This window comes from Haematobia irritans, chromosome 2 (assembly GCF_050003625.1).
Source record: "Haematobia irritans isolate KBUSLIRL chromosome 2, ASM5000362v1, whole genome shotgun sequence".
Lineage (NCBI taxonomy): Eukaryota > Metazoa > Arthropoda > Insecta > Diptera > Muscidae > Haematobia > Haematobia irritans.
This window is the reverse complement of record NC_134398.1, coordinates 51,171,014-51,191,073: the sequence shown is the minus strand read 5'-3', so window position 1 is coordinate 51,191,073 and position 20,060 is coordinate 51,171,014. Positions and strand designations below refer to the sequence as shown.

The 20,060-nt window shown below is 29.6% G+C and overlaps 1 protein-coding gene across 1 annotated transcript in view; it reads right to left on the bottom strand.

Annotated features, from left to right (window-relative positions):
* Window positions 1-20,060, bottom strand: part of CdGAPr (GTPase-activating protein CdGAPr) — a 287,380-nt gene that overhangs the window by 152,392 nt on the left and 114,928 nt on the right. The window contains exon 4 of the mRNA XM_075294044.1: window positions 8,220-8,314. The gene's annotated coding sequence lies outside the window, so the exon portion shown is untranslated. The remainder of the gene's footprint in view (window positions 1-8,219; window positions 8,315-20,060) is intronic.

The window sequence follows — 20,060 nt, the reverse complement described above, 5'->3', positions numbered from 1 at the left end:
AACTGAAAATCCTTTGTCGGGTAAGAACTGTACGGTAATGTATGCAGTATACACTAACGGCCATTTTCAGTTAGCTCCGTTAGGCTTTAACTGCCAGTTAACAGAAAGTAAATTGCAAATATCTTTTTTCCGGTTAACTTTAACAGGTTGGCTGATAAGTCCCCGGTCTGACACATAGATGGCGTCGCTAGTATTAAATGCATATTATTTTTATATAGTACCAACCTTCACATGATTCGTGATTTGACGTCTGTAAGTCAATTAGTTTGTGAGATAGAGCGTGATTTGACGTCTGTAAGTCAATTAGTTTGTGAGATAGAGCGTCTTTTGTGAAGCAACTTTTGTTATTGTGAAAAAATGGAAAAAAGGAATTTCGTGTTTTGATAAAATACTGTTTTCTGAAGGGAATAAATACGGTGGAAGCAAAAACTTGGCTTGATAATGAGTTTCCGGACTCTGCCTCAGGGAAATCAACAATAATTGATTGGTATGCAAAATTAAAGCGTGGTGAAATGAGCACGCAGGACGATGTACGCAGTGGACGCCCGAAAGAGGTGGTTACCGACGAAAACATCAAAAAAATCCACAAAATGATTTTGAATGACCGTAAAATGAAGTTGATCGAAATAGCAAACGCCTTAAAGATTTCAAAGGAACGTGTTGGTCATATCATTCATCAATATTTGGATATACGGAAGCTCTGTACAAAATGGGTGCCGCGCGAGCTCACATTTGACCAAAAATAACAACGTGTTGATGATTCTGAGCGGTGTTTGCAGCCGTTAACTCGTAATACACCCGTCGATATGTGACAATGGATGAAACATGACTCCATCACTACACTCCTGAGTCCAATCGACAGTCGGCTGAATGGACAGCGACCGGTGAATCGTCTTCGAAGCGTGGAAAAGACTCAAAAGTCCGCTGGCAAAGTAATGGCCTCTGTTTTTTTTGGGATGCGCATGGAATATTTATCGATTATCTTGAGAAGGGAAAACCATCAACAGTGGCTATTATATGGCGTTATTGGAGCGTTTGAAGGTCGAAATCTCGGCAAAACGGCCCCATATGAAGAAGAAAAAAAGTGTTGTTCCACCAAGACAACGCACCGTGCCACAAGTCATTGAGAACGATGGCAAAAATTCATGAATTGGGCTTCGAATTGCTCCCCACCCACCGTATTCTCCAGATCTGGCCCCCAGCGACTTTTTCTTGTTCTCAGACCTCAAAAGGATGCTCGCAAGAAAAAAATTTGCCCGGAGGCAAAAACCGAAGAAGTACTACCAAAATGGTATCAAAAAATTGGAATGTCGTTATTATCGTTGTATCGCTCTTGAAGGGAACTATGTTGAATAATAAAAAACGAATTTTGACAAAAAATGTGTTTTTCTTTAGTAGACCGTGGACTTATCAGCCAACCTGTTATATAACACACAGAAAACATTTTTTTTTTTTTCTGAAATCACGAAATTAATTGATTCAATTAATTTTTAAATGGAAATTTCTTCAATCACGAAAATGATCACGGAATTAATTAGAAGTAAAAAATATACTTGATTAAAAAATTTATTGATTTCTACCGGCACTTCAAAAACCTTAATTATTTTTTAATTAATCACGAATTTAATTATTAATTGCATTTCATGATAGTATCAATGACCAAAATCAATTAAAATATTAATTGATCGAATAAAAAAAATAATTGATACTATTAAGTCTTATGATTACATTTTGTTGTGATTAAAAAAATTTTGTTGAATCAATTAAAATATTAATGGATCGAATAAAAAAATTTATTGATACTATTAAGTTTTATGATTAAATTTTGTTTTGATTAAAAAAAATTTTGTTGAATCAATTAAATTTTTATTTGAATATTTTTGAAATTTCAATTAAATTGTTAACTGGAAATATTGTGGCGAATATTTTTTCTGTGTACATATGGAAATATGACAGCAGAATTTCAAAACCTGGCGCCCAACGTGTGGTTCATTCTTGAGTACACAAATATTTAATTTGTTTGTTGTTTTATGTAATGAATTGATTCTACATTTTTCAGGAAACAATCAGCATAACATATGCGAAATCTGAGGTCAAATAGCTGTCGTAGGCCCTCGGAACATAAGTAGTGTGCATGGCGAATATAATCCAAAGGTACACACAAAAATTTTTTTCCTATTCAATCACGAAATTAATTGATCCAAATAAATGTTTAATTGAATTGTCTTCAATCATAGAAATAATGTATCAATGAAAAAACTAATTGATCCAATTAAAAAATTAATTGATACTATTAATTTTTGTGATTGTTTTTTGTTTCCATTAAAAAATTTGTTGAATCAATTAAAATTTTATTTGAATATTTTTTTTTTTCTAAAACTCACTTGAATTGGAAAAATTTTCGTGAAAATTGTTTCTGAGTAGAGAATATGGAAATATAGCAGTAACAATTTGAAAAATCTGGTGCCCAACGGGGCGCAATTATCCAAAATTCTCTAGATAAAATTATAGTCAAACATTTTACAGTTTTGTAACCACAATTTGCACAACGATTCTAAGACATTATTACATTATTTTTCATATTTGCCTGATACTGAAACAGGCTATTAACGTCCAAATGCATTATATCTTAATTTACAATTAATTATTATTCGAGCTATATGGACAAATTAGATTAAGGAACTTGATTAATAGAACCATTGAAAAGAAAACGCCAGATACAAATCTATACAAGCCTAGACTCTACATATTTCAGTTCGGGCGAATGAACTTACATTACATTATTACACTGGGATTTCCAGCATTTCTTGTGTTAATGTTGTTGAGATCTTTTTGCACTGCTTTATTTTATTTTATTTTGTATTTTTTTGTAAGAATGTCTTTGGAGCCTCGAAGTGAAAGAAATGCAGAATTCGACGAAGGAAGAGTGCAAGAGTGAAATTGCCACCTTCAATCAATTAATTTTATTCAAAACATTACGACCAATACAATAGTTACCATCCATAGTCTATCTACCATACCCTATATAATAGGTGTATTTTTTATGAAATAAGGTATAAATATTTCGAGTGTAACATTTCTTGTTTTTGTCCCATGTGTCCAAAAAAAATATTCAATCTACTTTCGAAGCAAAAGGAAAATCAACAGCAATACACATGACAAATCTAAAATAATTGTCACAATAACTTTTTATTTCTAAAGTGATTCGAATAGTAGCAATGGCGGTTGACGCTGATCATTGAGGGGAAAAGAAAACAGTTTGGTTTGGCTTTTTCAACTGGTTTCTAAAAAAAAGGCCAACTAACTAACCTCATTTCTCAACACGCAGAGAAGGAATATGATCACCTCAACCATGTTTCAAGAGCAAAATGTTATTTTTGGATGGTGACCATGTAACATGTTTATGGCAAAAATGTTCTTTTCTCGCCAAAAATAATATGCTTGCCGAAATCAGACACATAATCTCCGAGAAAATAACATGGTTGCGACAAACATGTTACATGGTCACCATTCAAAAATAACATTTTGCTCTTGAAACATGGTTGAGGTGATCATATTCCTTCTCTGGGTGAAGAGAGTGAATGCAAGCTTCTTTTGAAAATGTGTTGATATTTTCTTCTTTCCCCTTTTTTCATATTCACCTGATTTACCATAAATATTATTTATATGAATTTTTTCAAAAGTTCATATGTTTTTTTCGATTTTTTCTTAAATCCATTCATTTTTATTGACCCAGGTGTTTGCTGACACCAAGTGAGTGGTTAGTTTTAAGACATCGGTCTATAAGATTAACGTTTGGTTTTTTTCTTCAGTTTTACTTCACCACTGCCAATTAACGCCACACAGATATGTGAATGGCTTTTGGGATTTGTGAGTTTTGAAACAAAATGCAAGTGTTACTTTTTTGGGTGTTTGCTTTGTGATAGTTGGTCTGGTCTATGCTAGCATACACTTTAGGTCATAGCCATTTTAAGCCTGAATGTTGTAGCGTGTAATCATGGCCTAATGCTATTGCGTTTATATCCATAGGTGGTGGCCAAAATGTCTATTTAAGAATGTAAATGGCTTTTTGACACAATTAAATCAGATCTAAGCGCACACCATGCCATTAAGCCAAACAAATAACGCCTCGAAAATACAGCAACCATTGCCTGTCACCAATTGCGAAAATATCTGTGAATGTTATCACTCAACACATGTTGGTAATTTTTTAGATAAACAACATTAGGTTTGTTGAAAATTCAATAAAGTCATTTAATCTAACCCACAAATAATCTGAGACAGATCTAAAGATTTTGTTGCTTTTTTTAGGGATATTAATAGTGAATTCAATATTAAGACTATTTTAAGACACTTTCATTTAATGGTTATCCCAAACATAATTTGTTAGAAAAGGCAATGATAAAAATGTTGCCGTAGATACACAGAAAAAAATAGTAGCATTATTTTTTTAACTAAAATTATAATTCAATTTAAAAAATATTAAATTAAAAAAAATAGAGAAAAAATTAAAGCCAAAAGAGAACTTTGGTTATCCCAAGAAAAATATTACGAAAATTTTGTCATGAAAACTTTTTTATGATTCAATCAAGAAATTAATTGATCCAATAAATTTTTTAATTGAAATTTCTTCAATCACAAAGATGATAGTGTCAATCACACTTTTAATTGGACATTAAAAAAAATATTTGATTAAAAACTTAATTAATTTGTTTCGAAAATTTAAATTATTTTTTTCATTGATTCAAAAATTTGATTGATGTCGATTGCAAAAACTCAATCAATTTGTTAATTGATTCAATGAATTATTTAGTTGAACTTCAATACAATTTTCCATTAACTTTTTAATTAAATCGGCTAAACAAATAATTGAGTTTAGCAACACACAAAATTTTTTTTTCTGATTCAATCACCAAATTAATTGATCCAATTAATTTTTTAATTGAAATGTCTTCAATCACGAAAATGATAGTATCAATCACAGTTTTAATTGGGCATAGAAAAAAATAATTTTTTAATTGATTGATTGCACACCATGCCATGAATTGATAAATGTTGATTGCAAAACTCAATTAATTTATTAATTAAAAATGTAACTATTTTTAATTACTTTCTGAATTGGCTTAGAGTTTTTATTTGGATTAACAAATGATTGTTTGAAATACATTCTTAATTAAAAATTAAAAAATCAGCACTTTTTTAACTGAATTAGTCTTCCGAATTTGATTAAAAACTTAATTGTATCAATTAATTTTTTAATCAAAAATTTGAAAATTTTCAATCATTGACTTAATTAACTTAATGTTTCTATCATGATTAAAAAGTTAATTGTATCAATTAATTTATTAATTGAAAAAATTTTCAACTTCAATTAACTTTTTAATTGGAAATATTTTGGTGATATTTTTTCTGTGAATTGACATCTATTAAATTTTTTAATTAAATTATTCATTGAAACAATTAATTTTTAATAAAAACAGCGGTCAATTAATTTTTAAATTAAAGACATAACAATTTCAATCAATCACTTTCAAAATAAAACACATAGTCAATCAGACTTTGTGTTTTTATTTTGATTTATTGTATCAATTATTTTTTTTAATTGTAAATTAAAAAGAAATTCACCGACCAATTTCGATTAAAAAGGTTAATTGATCAATTAATTTTTTAATTGAAAAAGTTTGCAGCTTCAACCAGTGTTTCCAGCATTGGGGTTTTTCCCCGAGTTAGGGACATTTTTTCGAGGATGGAGAAGATTTTTTGAGATGGGGACTTGGGGATTTAGTGGGAATTTGTATAAATTTGAGGCTTTTTGTGGGGACTTTTTCGAAATCTGTTGAGTATGTGAGTACACTGAAAATATCTCATCAACCGTTTTCTAATTAAAATTTTTATTCAATCAAAAAAAAAAAAAAAAAAAATATATATATATATATATATATATATATATATATATATATATATATATATATATATATATATATATATATATATATATATATATATATATATATATATATATATATATATATATATATATATATATATATATATATATATATATATATATATATATATATATATATATATATATATATATATATATATATATATATATTTAATTAACAACTTTATCGACACTCAATTTATATTTTAATCGAAACAAAAATCATACAAAAATTTGTAAGTACATTAATTAATTTTTTAATTGTTTAAATCGTTCCTGTGATTTATGCAGTTTCAATTAATTTTGTGAAAATAAAATTATGTGAAAGTAAAATTGGTATTTTTTTAATTAAAACCGAAAGCATTGCAAATAATCCGAAGAAGGTCAAGGTTTCCGCCCTATGACAAGCCTATGTAAAATTCTTTGGAGATGATCCAAGTTTGCACTACTCCGGGTCACAGATTGGGGATCGAAACAACGGTTGCCACAGTTGGTAGAATTCTTGATGTTTTGGTAGATTTTGCAAATGATTCCTTTCCATCTAATAGATATTTCACAAATTTTCTACAGAAATAAAATTTTGAAAAAATTTTCTATGGAAATAAAATTTTGACAAAATTTTCTATAGAAATAAAATTTTGACAAAATTTTCTATAGAAATAAAATTTTTACATAATTTTCTAAAGAAATAAAATTTTGACAAAATTTTCTATAGACATAAATTTTGACAAAATTTACTATAGAAATCAAAATTTTGACAAAATGTTCTATAGAAATAAAATTTTGACAAAATTTTCTATAGAAATAAAATGTTGACAAAATTTTCTATAGAAATAAAATGATGACTAAATTTTCTATAGAAATAAAATTTTGACAAAATTTTCTATAGAAATAAAACTTTGGCAAAATTTACTATAGAAATAAAATTTCGACAAAAATTTCTATAGAAATAAAATTTTTACATAATTTTCTATAGAAATAAAATGTTTACATAATTTTACAAATTAATCCAAGTTTGCACTACTCCGGGTCACAGATTGGGGAACGAAACCACGGTTGTCACAGTTGGTAGAATTCTTGATGTTTTGGTAGATTTTGCAAATGATTCCTTTCCATCTAATAGGTATTTCACAAGTTTTCTACAGAAATAAAATTTTGAAAAAATTTTCTATAGAAATAAAATTTTGACAAAATTTTCTGTAGAAATAAAATTTTGACAAAATTTTCTATAGAAATAAAATTTTTACATAATTTTCTACAGAAATAACATTTTGACAACATTTTCTATAGAAATAAAATGTTGACACAATTTTCTATAGAAATAAAATTTTGACAAAATTTTCTATAAAAATAGAAATAAAATTTTGACAAAATTTATTATAGAAATAAAATTTTGACAAAATTTTCTATAGAAATAAAATTCTGACAAAATTTTCTACAGAAATAAAATTTTGAAAAAATTTTCTATAGAAATAAAATTTTGAAAAAATTTTCTATAGAAATAAAATTTTGACAAAATTTTCGATAGAAATAAAATTTTGATAAAATTTTCTATAGAAATAAAATGATGACAAAATTGTCTATAGAAATAAAATCTTGACAAAATATTCTATAGAAATAAAAATTGGTCAAAATAAGTGTTTTTTTTTTTTAATTTATTAAAATGTTCTTAAATTTTTGTTAGATTATTTTGGCCTTCAATGGCAACCGTGTTTCGATCCCCCATTTTTCACAAGTTTTTTTTTTTTTTCTTTTCGTTGACTAAATACTTATAGGGCCATCGTCGTACAATTCCCCACTGCTGCTATGGAATTTAACATTATCAAACTCTAAATATCGCAACACAAGAATAAAAATTCTGCCTTTTCACGAATATAAGACTTCCATGTTATGGTACCTGCAAATCTTCTTTATTTGTTTATCAGCGAAAGATTGAAGAAATAAAAACTTAAGCAGACATAACATGATAGCGATGGAGAATATGATTACAAATGACAACTTATTGCCAATTAAATTTGATTATTTTTTGGCGGTAAGCGAGGAAAATCGAAACCATAACTGAAACGGAATGCAAAGAAAAAATTAAAGCTCCCATCACATATTTTAGCTTCATAAGAATAAATTTTTGGCAAATATTGGAGGTGTGCCACCCAAAGAAGATACCAAATAAAAACAAGGAAAAAACAAACCCTCCAAAGTAATTTGAGTAAAAATCATGTTCATACCTTAATACCATGGTAATAATTACACATAAATCAGAAAAAATACCAACCTTTTTTATAGTACTACTCTTCGTCTCATCACTATATACAAGTATATAGTGGCTTTAGTAGTATGGTGATAAGGTCAAAAGAAACCGACAATTTCCTGAAATTAAACAAAAAATAGGAGAAATTAAGTGGTTTAGCTTGGAGTGGTAATGTGGCCTTATAAATAATACCAGAGTTACTCATACACAATGAGTATTAGTCATTGAAAGCATATAGTAATTGGGAAAAATAGGATATTTTTGGGATGAGTAATCGAATGTAAATTGTAGTGTGCAATTAGGCGTGGAGTCTATATTACTCATATTTTCATTTAGAATGAAGTCAGGCAGGGTAGAAACAAATCATTCATCTTCTATACGAAAATAAAAAACAATATCCTAATTAAAAATATTATTTTGAATTTATCCCAACACTAAAAAAAAATTATAAAAATCTAAAAGTTTATATTCACAAAATTTGGAAAGGTACACAATATTCAATTAAAAATTTAATTGAGTCAAACAAATTGTTAATTGAAACAAAAATCAATCACAAAAATTAATAGTATCAATTAAATTTTTAATTGTATCAATTAATTTTTTAATTGACGTTCAATTAATTTTTAATTGATACTATCATTTCTGTGATTGAAGACATTTAAATTAAAAAAAAAAATAATCGGATCGATTAATTTCGTGATTGAATCAGAACATTTTTTTTCGTGTACCTAGAACAAAATATAACCAAAAATTTTCCAATTAAAATTTAATTGAATTTTAAAAACTATTCAATTAAAGATTGAACTGACCCAACTAAGTTTTAGCTAAAAAAAATCAATTACAAATATAAATTGAATGAATTATTTTTTTATTTAGATAAATTTCAAATAAAAATTGATTAATTGATTCCCAAGGAGTGTCATTCACAAAAGTAGAACACGAAGTTTGAATCGTGGTACAAAAAATAACAATCAAGAAAAAAGTTTTTTTTTTAATATTTTCTATAGAATGGGGAAATGTTTTTTTTTTTCAAATAAGATAACAATCATTTTATATCCATCTCATCGAAAATAACTCCTTGAAATTGGAAGTACAGAGTAATCTTATTTATCTACTAGTCTTTGCATACTTTCCGGAGCTACACATATCCGACCGAGAACACCATGGTATACAAATAAATAAATCCCATATTTGCTAGTCTTTTAAAGCGATACACACTTCTGTGACACTTTTACATTTTTGTGCCACCTTTTTGTCATGCTGTGCCACTTTTCAATAGATCTTTCTATAGTGCAATAGTTTTCGCAAATTTTAATTCCTTTGAAATTACGGATAGGTACCTAAACATAAAATCGTATTAATACGTCCAATACTATAATTTTAAGCAACTTTTCCTTCTGAGTGGGTAAACTGGGTACTACCAAGAAATTTTAATTTTGAGGATTCATTTTCGATGAAATAGTGATAAAATGATTGTTAGATTTGTTTAAATCTAATTTGAAAAAATCAAACTTATAAAATTAAAAAAAAAAAATTATTTAATTCCTGTGCTACTTTTTTTTAATTTTTGTGCAACTTTGTTTTGTTGTGACAATTTTGCGCCACTTTTTAGATATTCTCCATGCAGCATGGAATTACTTTTAAGTAATCATGGCCCCTCTCAGTCCTTGTCAATTCATCAACATGAATATGCAGTGCAGCATACTTTTAGGATGAGCAATAAAAAATGAAACCCTGGTATACTATGAAGCTGCAACACATTTAAAAACCAATGATTCATTGAAAAGACCAGAATAACAAAGCAGGAAAGATAGACAAAATTCCAAGAATAGAATTAACTAAGGACACAATAACAAAGAACAAATTCAAAATATATAAATCATAACATAGTTAAAATGTATCCTAGAAAAAAATATATAGCCTACACAAAAAAAATCTGATTCAATCACGAAATTAATTGATCCAATTAATTTTATAACTGAAATGTCTTCAATCCCAGAAATGATAGTATCAATTAAAAAATTATTTGAAGGTCAATTAAAAATTAATTGAGCCAATTAAAAAATTAATTGATACTATTAATTTTTGTTTCACTTAAAAAAATTGTTGAATCAATTAAATTTTTAATTGAATATTTTTTTAAAACTCAATGAAAATTTTAATTGGAAAAATGTTCGTGAAAATGTTTTCTGTGTACTGAAAACAGTTTGCATAAAATCTAGATTTAAGTGGATTTTGAAAAATAAGCACCTCTTTGAATATTCTCTATAGCATACTTTTAGTATAATTAATAAAAAAAATGTCATATTATATATAATGTTCGAAATTTACAAAAGACCAAAAGTTTATTTTTCCAAAACTTGAATGTAATTTGTAGTGTGCAAATGAACTAATCATATTTGGACTTAGAATGAAGTCAGGGTAGGTAGAAATAATTTTTAGAATATAGAGAAAACCAAAAAAGGGACACGGGTTCTCTTCTTCTTGGCTACTCACTATATTCTAAAAATCATTTCTATACAAAAAAATTCTGATTCAATTACGAAATTAATTGATCCAATTAATTTTTTAATTGAAATGTCTTCAATCACAGAAATGATAGCATCAATTAAAAAATTAATTGAAGGTCAATTAAAAATTAATTGATCCAATTAAAAAATTAATTGATACTATTAATTTTTGTGATTTTGTTTCAATTAAAAAATTTGTTGATTCCATTAAATTTTTAATTGAACATTTTTTAAAACTCAATTAATTAATTGGAAAAATTTTCGTGAAATTTTTTTTCTTTGTACCTACCATGACTTCATTCTAAAATTCCTAAAATGTTTACCGAGTTCTACGAAATCAAGGTTGTTGCATTTAAAACATCATTACGCAGTTTCAAAAAATATGTTTTTTTCCGAAAAATCTACACGGACGAAAAACTGTTTTTCATATGTTTGGGTGTAAGAATTATATGTTTGGAAATCAAATTTTTTAACACAATATTTTTAAATGTAAGCATATAATGTTCATAAACTAGCATAACATGTTTGGGACACAGATATAAATTTTTTGTAAATATAATATGCTTGGATGCAAACATATATTAATTTAGTAATAGCCTATAAACATATATGTGTTCAGAAAGAGAGACCTAGAAAGTATGCTGCAAGTAAAAGAATGGCAGTAACCAATTGGCGCCTTGAAAATATATGTTCACAAAGAATTTAATTTAATTACAATTTGTTTCTACCAGTGCACTGCAGTGTATGCCTAAGGTGAAACATAATATGTTTGAACGATACAAACAATATTTTGTTTTGGAACAATTCTGATAATATATATACTTGACGACCATTTTCATGTAGCTCCGTTAGGCTTTAACTGTCAGTTAATAGAAATTAAATTACAAATATCTTGGGAGCCACCGTGGTGCAATGGTTATCATGCCCGCCTTGCATACACAAGGTCGTGGGTTCGGTTCCTGCTTCGACCGAACACCAAAAAACTTTTCAGCGGTGGATTATCCCACCTCAGTAATGCTGTTGACATTTCTGAGGGTTTCAAAGCTTCTCTAAGTGGTTTCACTGCATTAGAGAGAAGTTCATCAATGTGGTATCGCAATGGACTGAATAACAGGTTGGCTGATAAGTCCCCGGTCTGACACATAGATGGCGTCGCTAGTATTAAATGCATATTATTTTTATATAGTACCAACCTTCAAATGATTCGTGTCAAAATTTGACGTCTGTAAGTCAATTAGTTGGTGAGATAGAGTGTCCTTTATGAAGCAACTTTTGTTATTGTGAAAAAAAATGGAATGGATATGCAAAATTCAAGCGTGGTGAAATGAGCACGGAGGACGGTGAACGCAGTGGGCGCCCGAAAGAGGTGGTTACCGGCGAAAACATCAAAAAAATCCACAAAATGATTTTGAATGACCATAACATGAAGTTGATCGAGATAGCAGAGGCCTTAAAGATATCAAAGGAACGTGTTGGTCATATCATTCATCAATATTTGGATATGCGGAAGCTCTGTGCAAAATGGGTGCCGCGCGAGCTCACATTTGACCAAAAACAACAACGTATTGGTGATTCTGAGCGGTGTTTGCTGCTGTTAACTCGTAATACACCCGAGTTTTTCCGTCGATATGTGACAATGGATGAAACATGGTTCCATCACTACACTCCTGAGTCCAATCGACAGTCGGCTGAGTGGACAGCGACCGGTGAACCGTCTCCGAAGCGTGGAAAGACTCAAAAGTCCGCTGGCAAAGTAATGGCCTCTGTTTTTTTGGGATGCGCATGGAATAATTTTTATCGATTAGCTTGAGAAGGGAAAAACCATCAACAGTGACTATTATATGGCGTTATTGGAGCGTTTGAAAGTCGAAATCGCGGCTAAACGGCGCGCCACAAGTCATTGAGGACGATGGCAAAAATTCATGAATTGGGCTTCGAATTGCTTCCCCACCCACCGTATTCTCCATATCTGGTCCCCAGCGACTTTTTCTTGTTGTCAGACCTCAAAAGGATGCTCGCAGGGAAAAAAATTGGCTGCAAGGAAGAGGTGATCGCCGAAACTGAGGCGTATTTTGAGGCAAAACCGAAGGAGTACTACCAAAATGGTATCAACAAATTGGAAGGTCGTTATAATCGTTGTATCGCTCTTGAAGGGAACTATGTTGAATAATAAAAACGAATTTTGACAAAAAAAATTGTTTTTCTTTGTTAGATCGGGGATTTATCAGTCAACCTGTTATTTTTTCGATTCTTTTTTGATGTTTTTGTTTCACACTTTCATAGATAATATGGACCAAATAGCGCTTATATCCGTAAGGCAATTTGGTTACAATTCAAAAATCAAGTTTTCAGAACAAGCTCATATAGATCTTGAACTAATTGAGGTAAGTCCTCAAAATTACAATTTTTATACCCTGCGCCACAATGTGGAACAGGGTATTATAAGTTAGTGCATATGTTTGTAACACCCAGAAGGAGACGAGATAGACACATGGTGTCTTTGGCAATAATGCTCAGGGTGGGTCCCTGAGTCGATGTCCGTCTGTCCGTCTGTCCGTCCGTCCGTCCGTCTGTCTGTGAACACATTTTTGTGATCAAAGTCTAGGTCGCAATTTAAGTCCAATCTCCTTCAAATATGGCACATGTTCCTAATTTGGGTCAGAATAGAACCCTATTGCTTTTGAAAGAAATCGGTTCAGATTTAGATACAGCTCCCATATATATCTTTCGCCCGATATGCACTAATATGGGCCCAGAAGCCAGAGTTTTGGCCCAATTTGGTTGAAATTTTGCACTAGGATTACAATTAGTAATATAGTCATGTGTGCCAAATTTGATTGAAATCGGTTCAGATTTAGATATAGCTCCCATATATGTGTTTTTCTGACTTCGATAAAAATGGTCAAAATACCAACATTTTCCTTGTTAAATCGCCACTGCTTAGTCGAAAAGTTGTAAAAATGACTCTAATTTTCCTAAACTTCTAACTTCGAGCGATAAATCATAAATAAACTTTTGCGAAGTTTCCTTAAAATTGCTTCAGATTTAAATGTTTCCCATATTTATTTTTTACTAAAATTGTGTTCCATCCTAGTGCATTAGCCAACTTAAATTTTGAGTCTGTAGATTTTGTAAAAGTCTATCAAATTCTGTCCAAATCGAGTGATATTTAAATGTGTGTATTTGGGACAAACCTTTATATATAGCACCCAACACATTTGACGGATGTGATATGGTATCGAAAATTTAGATCTAGAAAGTGGTGCAGGGTATAATATAGTCGGCCCCGTTCGACTTTAGATTTTCCTTACTTGTTTAGACATGCTGTTAGGGCAAGTAAAAAAGGAGAAAAATTAAAGTTGTTAACATTAGGTTTATTTCGGTAGTGAAGAGGTTAATTTTAAAGATTGATTTTCGATGAAATACACATAAAATGACTGGATTTATTTAGATGTATTTTAAATAAAATAATGAATTCGTACATTCATAGAAATAGAAAATCTTATAAAACTAATTTAATTCGTAATTTAGAAACATTGTGTACTTTTTTCAAAATTATTGTGCTACATTTTATTTTAAGTGACACTTTTTAGAAATTCTCAACAGCAACGCTCATGTGATATTTTAAGCACGAAAAGCGGGCATTTTTAGCCTTTTTCCCCATGGTGAATCTAATAATGAAAGAAGTCTTTTGTAGCAGCTACACATCGAATATTTAAAATCCCTTTTTATACCTTTGTTTTTATACTTTTCTCTGGCCAAGCAGTTGTTGTTGTTGTTGTAGCCCTTTGGAGTTGGTATTTTTGAGTTTTTCGGGAAATAAGCATACTCCAAATGGGGGTTTGCAGTCCCTGGACAGGGTTGAAAACCCTGTGTCCGCCCCGGGCCGTAGACCCGACTGCAACGGGGGCGGTGGCCAAGCAGTTGGCGCCCAATTCTGAATAGTTTCGAATTAAAATTCCTAGCATTTATGAAGGGACAGGGGAATATAAATCACTTCTATTTGCATATCCGCAATTCTCCATTTCTATAGATGAGGTCGAATGATAAGTCAACTTATCATCTTCTTCACGAATCCATCATTCTGATATGAGATTTATTTCTGCTTCATCCTTGCATACTTTTAGGATGATTAATAGAAAGTTCCTGGTATATTGTTTTTTTTTTATACATATTGCTGCCTCAATTCGTATAAAAAACAATGACTCATTGTATGCAGTAGAATAAAAGGAAGGAAAAATGCCAGGACATTCTAGATAAAATAAATAAATTTGATAAAAGTAACAAGTAAACACAGTAGTAAGTTCGGCCGGGCCGAATCTTAAATACCCACCACCATGAATCAAATATAATAGTTTCCTTTGAAAATTTCAGGGGGGTTTGATGACAGATATTTTCCCAAGCAGATCAGTGCGTCTTCTATACCCTCAATATGTGAAATCGGTCTATATGGAGGCCTTACCAAATGGACCGATAAAACTAAATCATATACACTTTGTTATGGGTCTAAAATGCCAGTATATTTTCAATTTGTGGCAAATCGGATAAAAACTACAATTTCTAGAAAATCTAGGAGTTAAATTACCATTACACCGAGCTCCCGGTTCGGTGTGATGGGGGCTATACCAAAACATGCAAGGATACACACAGTATTCAGCACATTTAATTGTAGGTCTAGAATCTAGACCCCAAATCGGAGGGCCGGTTTATAAGGGGCTATATCAAAAACTGTACCGATACTCAATATATTCGGCACACCTCTTTATGGCCCTAGAATACCTCTAGATTTCCAATTTCAGGCAAAGTGGGTAAAAACTACGGATTATAGAACACCAAGAAGTAAAATCGGGAGATCGGTCTATATGGGGGCCATATCAAAACATGGACCGATACTCACCATTTTCGGCACACCTCTTTAAGGTCCTAGAATACTTCTAGATTTCCGATTTGAGGCAAATTGGGTAAAAATTAATATTCTAGAATATCAAGAAGTAAAATCAGGAGATCGATCTATGTATATGGTGGCTATATCAAAACATGGACCGGTACTCACCATTTTCGGCACACGTCTTTAGGGTCCTAGAGTAACTATAGATTTCAAATTTCAAGTAAATTGGATTAAAACTACGGATTCTAGAAGCCCAAGAAGTAAAATCGGGAGATCGGTCTATATGGGGGCTATATAAAAACATGGACCGATACACCCCATTTTCGGCACACCTCTTTATGGGCCTAGAATACCTCTAGATTTCCAATTTCAGGCAAATCGGATAGAAAATACACTTTCTAGACGACCAAGAAGCAAAATCGTGAAATCGGTCCAAATGGGGGCTATACCAAAACATGGACCGATAGGCACCATCTTCGATACACTTTTTGATGGTCCTAAAATACTTCTAGATATCTAATTTCAGGCAAATTGGATAAAAACTACAGTTTTTATAAGCCCAAGGTCCCAAATCGGGAGGTCGGTTTATATGGGGACTATATCAAAACTTGGACCGATATAGCCCATCTTCGAACTTGACCTGCCTGCAAACAAAAGACGAATCTGTGCCAAATTTCAGGACGATAGCGCCATTTTTGAAGGCTGTATCGTGATTACAACAGACAGACGGATATGCTTATATCGTCTTAAAATTTCTCCCTGATCAAGAATATATATATATATATATATATATATATATATATATATATATATATATATATATATATATATATATATATATATATATATATATATATATATATATATATATATATATATATATATATATATATATATATATATATATATATATATATATATATATATATATATATATATATATATATATATATATATATATATATATATATACTTTATATAGTCGGAAATCAATATTTCGATGTGTTACAAACGGAATGACAAACTTATTATACCCCCGTCACTATTCTATGGTGGTGGGTATAAAAAGAATTTAAAGGGGAATTTTGTGGGTCTAAAATTTCATTCCAGAGGAAAGATTTGTTTCATAGAGTGTAATTTTTTTTTGTTTTTTTTTCTTTTTTTTTAACTTAAGAATATTCCAAATCACCAATTGGATATTGGTTTACCATATCTCTTTTTAATGCTTCTATTTTTGTTTGTCTTAAGATCTATTCTTAATTGTTTAATGTCATTAACACCTTCCATTCCAATCTACTCTCTATCTATCCCTCTCTCTCACTCTCTCGTGACGTGTTAATTTGTTTATTTTCTTTTGAAGATTGTTATTCAATGGTTCTTTTGTTACTTTTGTGTCTATTCATTGTTGATTATTTTGGATGGCTTTCAAGTTTTCCAAGTGCACGATATCGGCTATGGCCATATTAAGAATACATTGGATTTTCTTGGATTGCTTTGAATTTGAATTCAACAATGCCCTCAGCTCTTATAAAAAAACAAACACAAAAGAAGGCAAACAAGTTCAAGTGCAAGTTTAATAAGCAATGCCGGCACACCAAACAAACGAAAAAAAAAAATGGCCAAAAGAAAACATACCGTCAAAACAGTCAATCAGTCAAGTCACAATAGTCTATCCTGTCCAAATGTATGGCTCGTCCAATATGCAAACAGCAGTTAGACATCCATGATGGCCTTAGAGAAGATGTTTTGTAACTTTTTGGCTTCCTTTAAAGGCGGTTTCCAATAAAATTTCACATTTACAGAATGCATTTTTCCAAGTAAATAACTCTTGACAAAGCCTTCGCCCATTTAGGGGGAAAATGTCAATATTTGCAATATTCTTTTGACATTTTTATTCAAGACGCAAAAAAATGCTATATCTTGCCATTTTATTTTTTTTACAATTGTAATTCCTATTGTCTCTAATACTTTATGAACGAATATTTCAATGGTCTACTGCTAAAAAGTTTCACCATGAGACCGTAGTGAATTGCTTATGATTAAAAAAAATAAATAAAATTTCATAAACCGGAATTGCGTGCCATTTTTGGAGGGTTCTATTGAAAGCAGCAAGAATAAAAATGTGGAGTTATGTAAGCTCACGTCTACAGATAAGCAGGAAAGTAAACACAAAATATATTTTTTGTAATTTTTTTTAAGACCTAAGAATTTTATGAACTAATGCCTTATTGTAAATATTTTTATTAGAAATTATTACTTTGAAAATTAATTCTATAAAAAAATAAAAATTAAGAGAAAAACAACTAAAGTAAAGTAAAGTCAGGCTGGACTGACTATATCATACCCAAAACCACCCGTACTTAAGCATTTGTGGGATATTATTGGAATAAGTTTGGGAAATAAACCGTATTTCCCTAATTTAAGAAAATTATGTGGCACAAGTTTATGGGAGTATTATCTCACTCTTACTAGAAATGCCCGATATTAGGAGCTCTACTTGACTTTACACTTGCGGTTAGTATGCCACTAATATTGATCCCAAAAAAAAAAAAAAAACAGAAAATCGCTCAATTAGTGGGGTATATAACCCCATTTTGTGAATATCGGCCAATATATTATATATAGCGAATATGTATTTTATGTAAGACCTGTAGGTCGCCTACTACATTTAAATTTGAAATTTGAGTAAAATTGGGTATTATAACCAAATTTGGAAATATCGGGCGATACATATATAACTGGGAAAGCACTAGTGCTTCTTTCAGTAATACCGGTAATCAAAAAGTTACTACTTGCAGTATTACCTGGGATTTAAAAATAATAACTTACCTGTGTAGGCAAAAAGTGATTCTTTCTATTAATACCGGTAATCAAAATTAAATCTTGAGGTACGGGTTCGGCTCTACAGTGGGCACCGTTAATAGTAGCGATAAGTAATGCCAAATTACATTTCAGAAAAAAATTTCCAATAAAATATACCTTTATTTTCTAAAGTTGTATAGTACATAATTTATATTACGAAATAACATCATTGAATATATCCATATCGTGGAGCGTGGTATAGTGTGTTGGATTACAAAACAACAGGGGTGAGTTCGCACTTTTTGGGTACCTTTATGGTAAAGATATTATTTTTGGAGAGCTGGTATGCTTGCGAAGAAGTACTTTCCTCCAATGTCATGCCCGTGTAAAAGTATTACTACTGATATATGTACGAGGAAGTTGTTACCAATTTGGCGCAGGCATACTTGTACTCATACCTGGTAATAGGAGTTTTTGCTGAATCGATTTGGATGATATTACAAAAGATTACCTTGTACTAAATTGACAAATTTTGGAAAATCGGGCGATACATACATATGTGAGATACAACTAAATCTGAACCGATTTGAATTATTTCTATAGAAAAATTTTATTTTGTGGAATATGTTGTAAACTTTTTATTTCTATAGAAAAAAATTTTTTAAAATTTTATTTTTATAGAAAATTTTGTCAAAATTTTATTTTAAGAAAATTTGTCAAAATTTTATTTCTAAGAAAATTTTGTCAAAAATTTATTTCTATAGAAAATTTTGTCAAAATTTTATTTCTATAGAAAATTTTGCCAAAATTTTATTTCTAAGAAAATTTTGTCAAAATTTTATTTCTATAGAAAATTTGTAAAAATTTTATTTCTATAGAAAATTTTGTCAAATTTTTATTTCATGTATTTGTTGTTTTTTGATTTTCATTTTCAAATAAAAGCTTTTCCGTTTTTTCGAGTTTGAGATCTCAAACTTTTATTTAAAATTTTATTTCTATAGACAATTTTGTCAAAATTTTATTTCTAGAGAAAATTTTATCAAAATTTTATTTCTAGAGAAAATTATGTCTAAATTTTGATTTCAATAGAAAATTTGTCAAAATTTTATTCCTAACGACAATTTTGTCAAAATTTTATTTCAATTGAAAATTTTGTCAAAATTTTATTTCTATAGAAAATTTTGCCAAGATTTTATTTCTATAGAAAATTTTGTGAACTTGTATTTCTATAGAAAAATTTGTCAAAATTTTATTTCTATAGAAAGTTTTGTCATAATTTTATTTCTATGGAAAATTTTGTCAAAATTTTGTTAAAATTTTATTTCTATAGAAAATTTTGCCAAGATTTTATTTCTATAGAAAATTTTGTGAAAATTGTATTTCTATAGAAAATTTTGTCAAAATTTTATTTCTATAGAAAAGTTTGTCAAAATTTTATTTCTATGGAAAATTTTGTCAAAATTTTATTTCTATAGAACATTTTGTCAAAATTTTATTTCATGTATTTGTTGTTTTTTGATTTTCATTTTCAAATAAAAGCTTTTCCGTTTTTTCGAGCTTTTATTTAAAATTTCATTTCTATAGACAATTTTGTCAAAATTTTATTTCTAGAGAAAATTTTATCAAAATTTTATTTCTAGAGAAAATTATGTCTAAATTTTGATT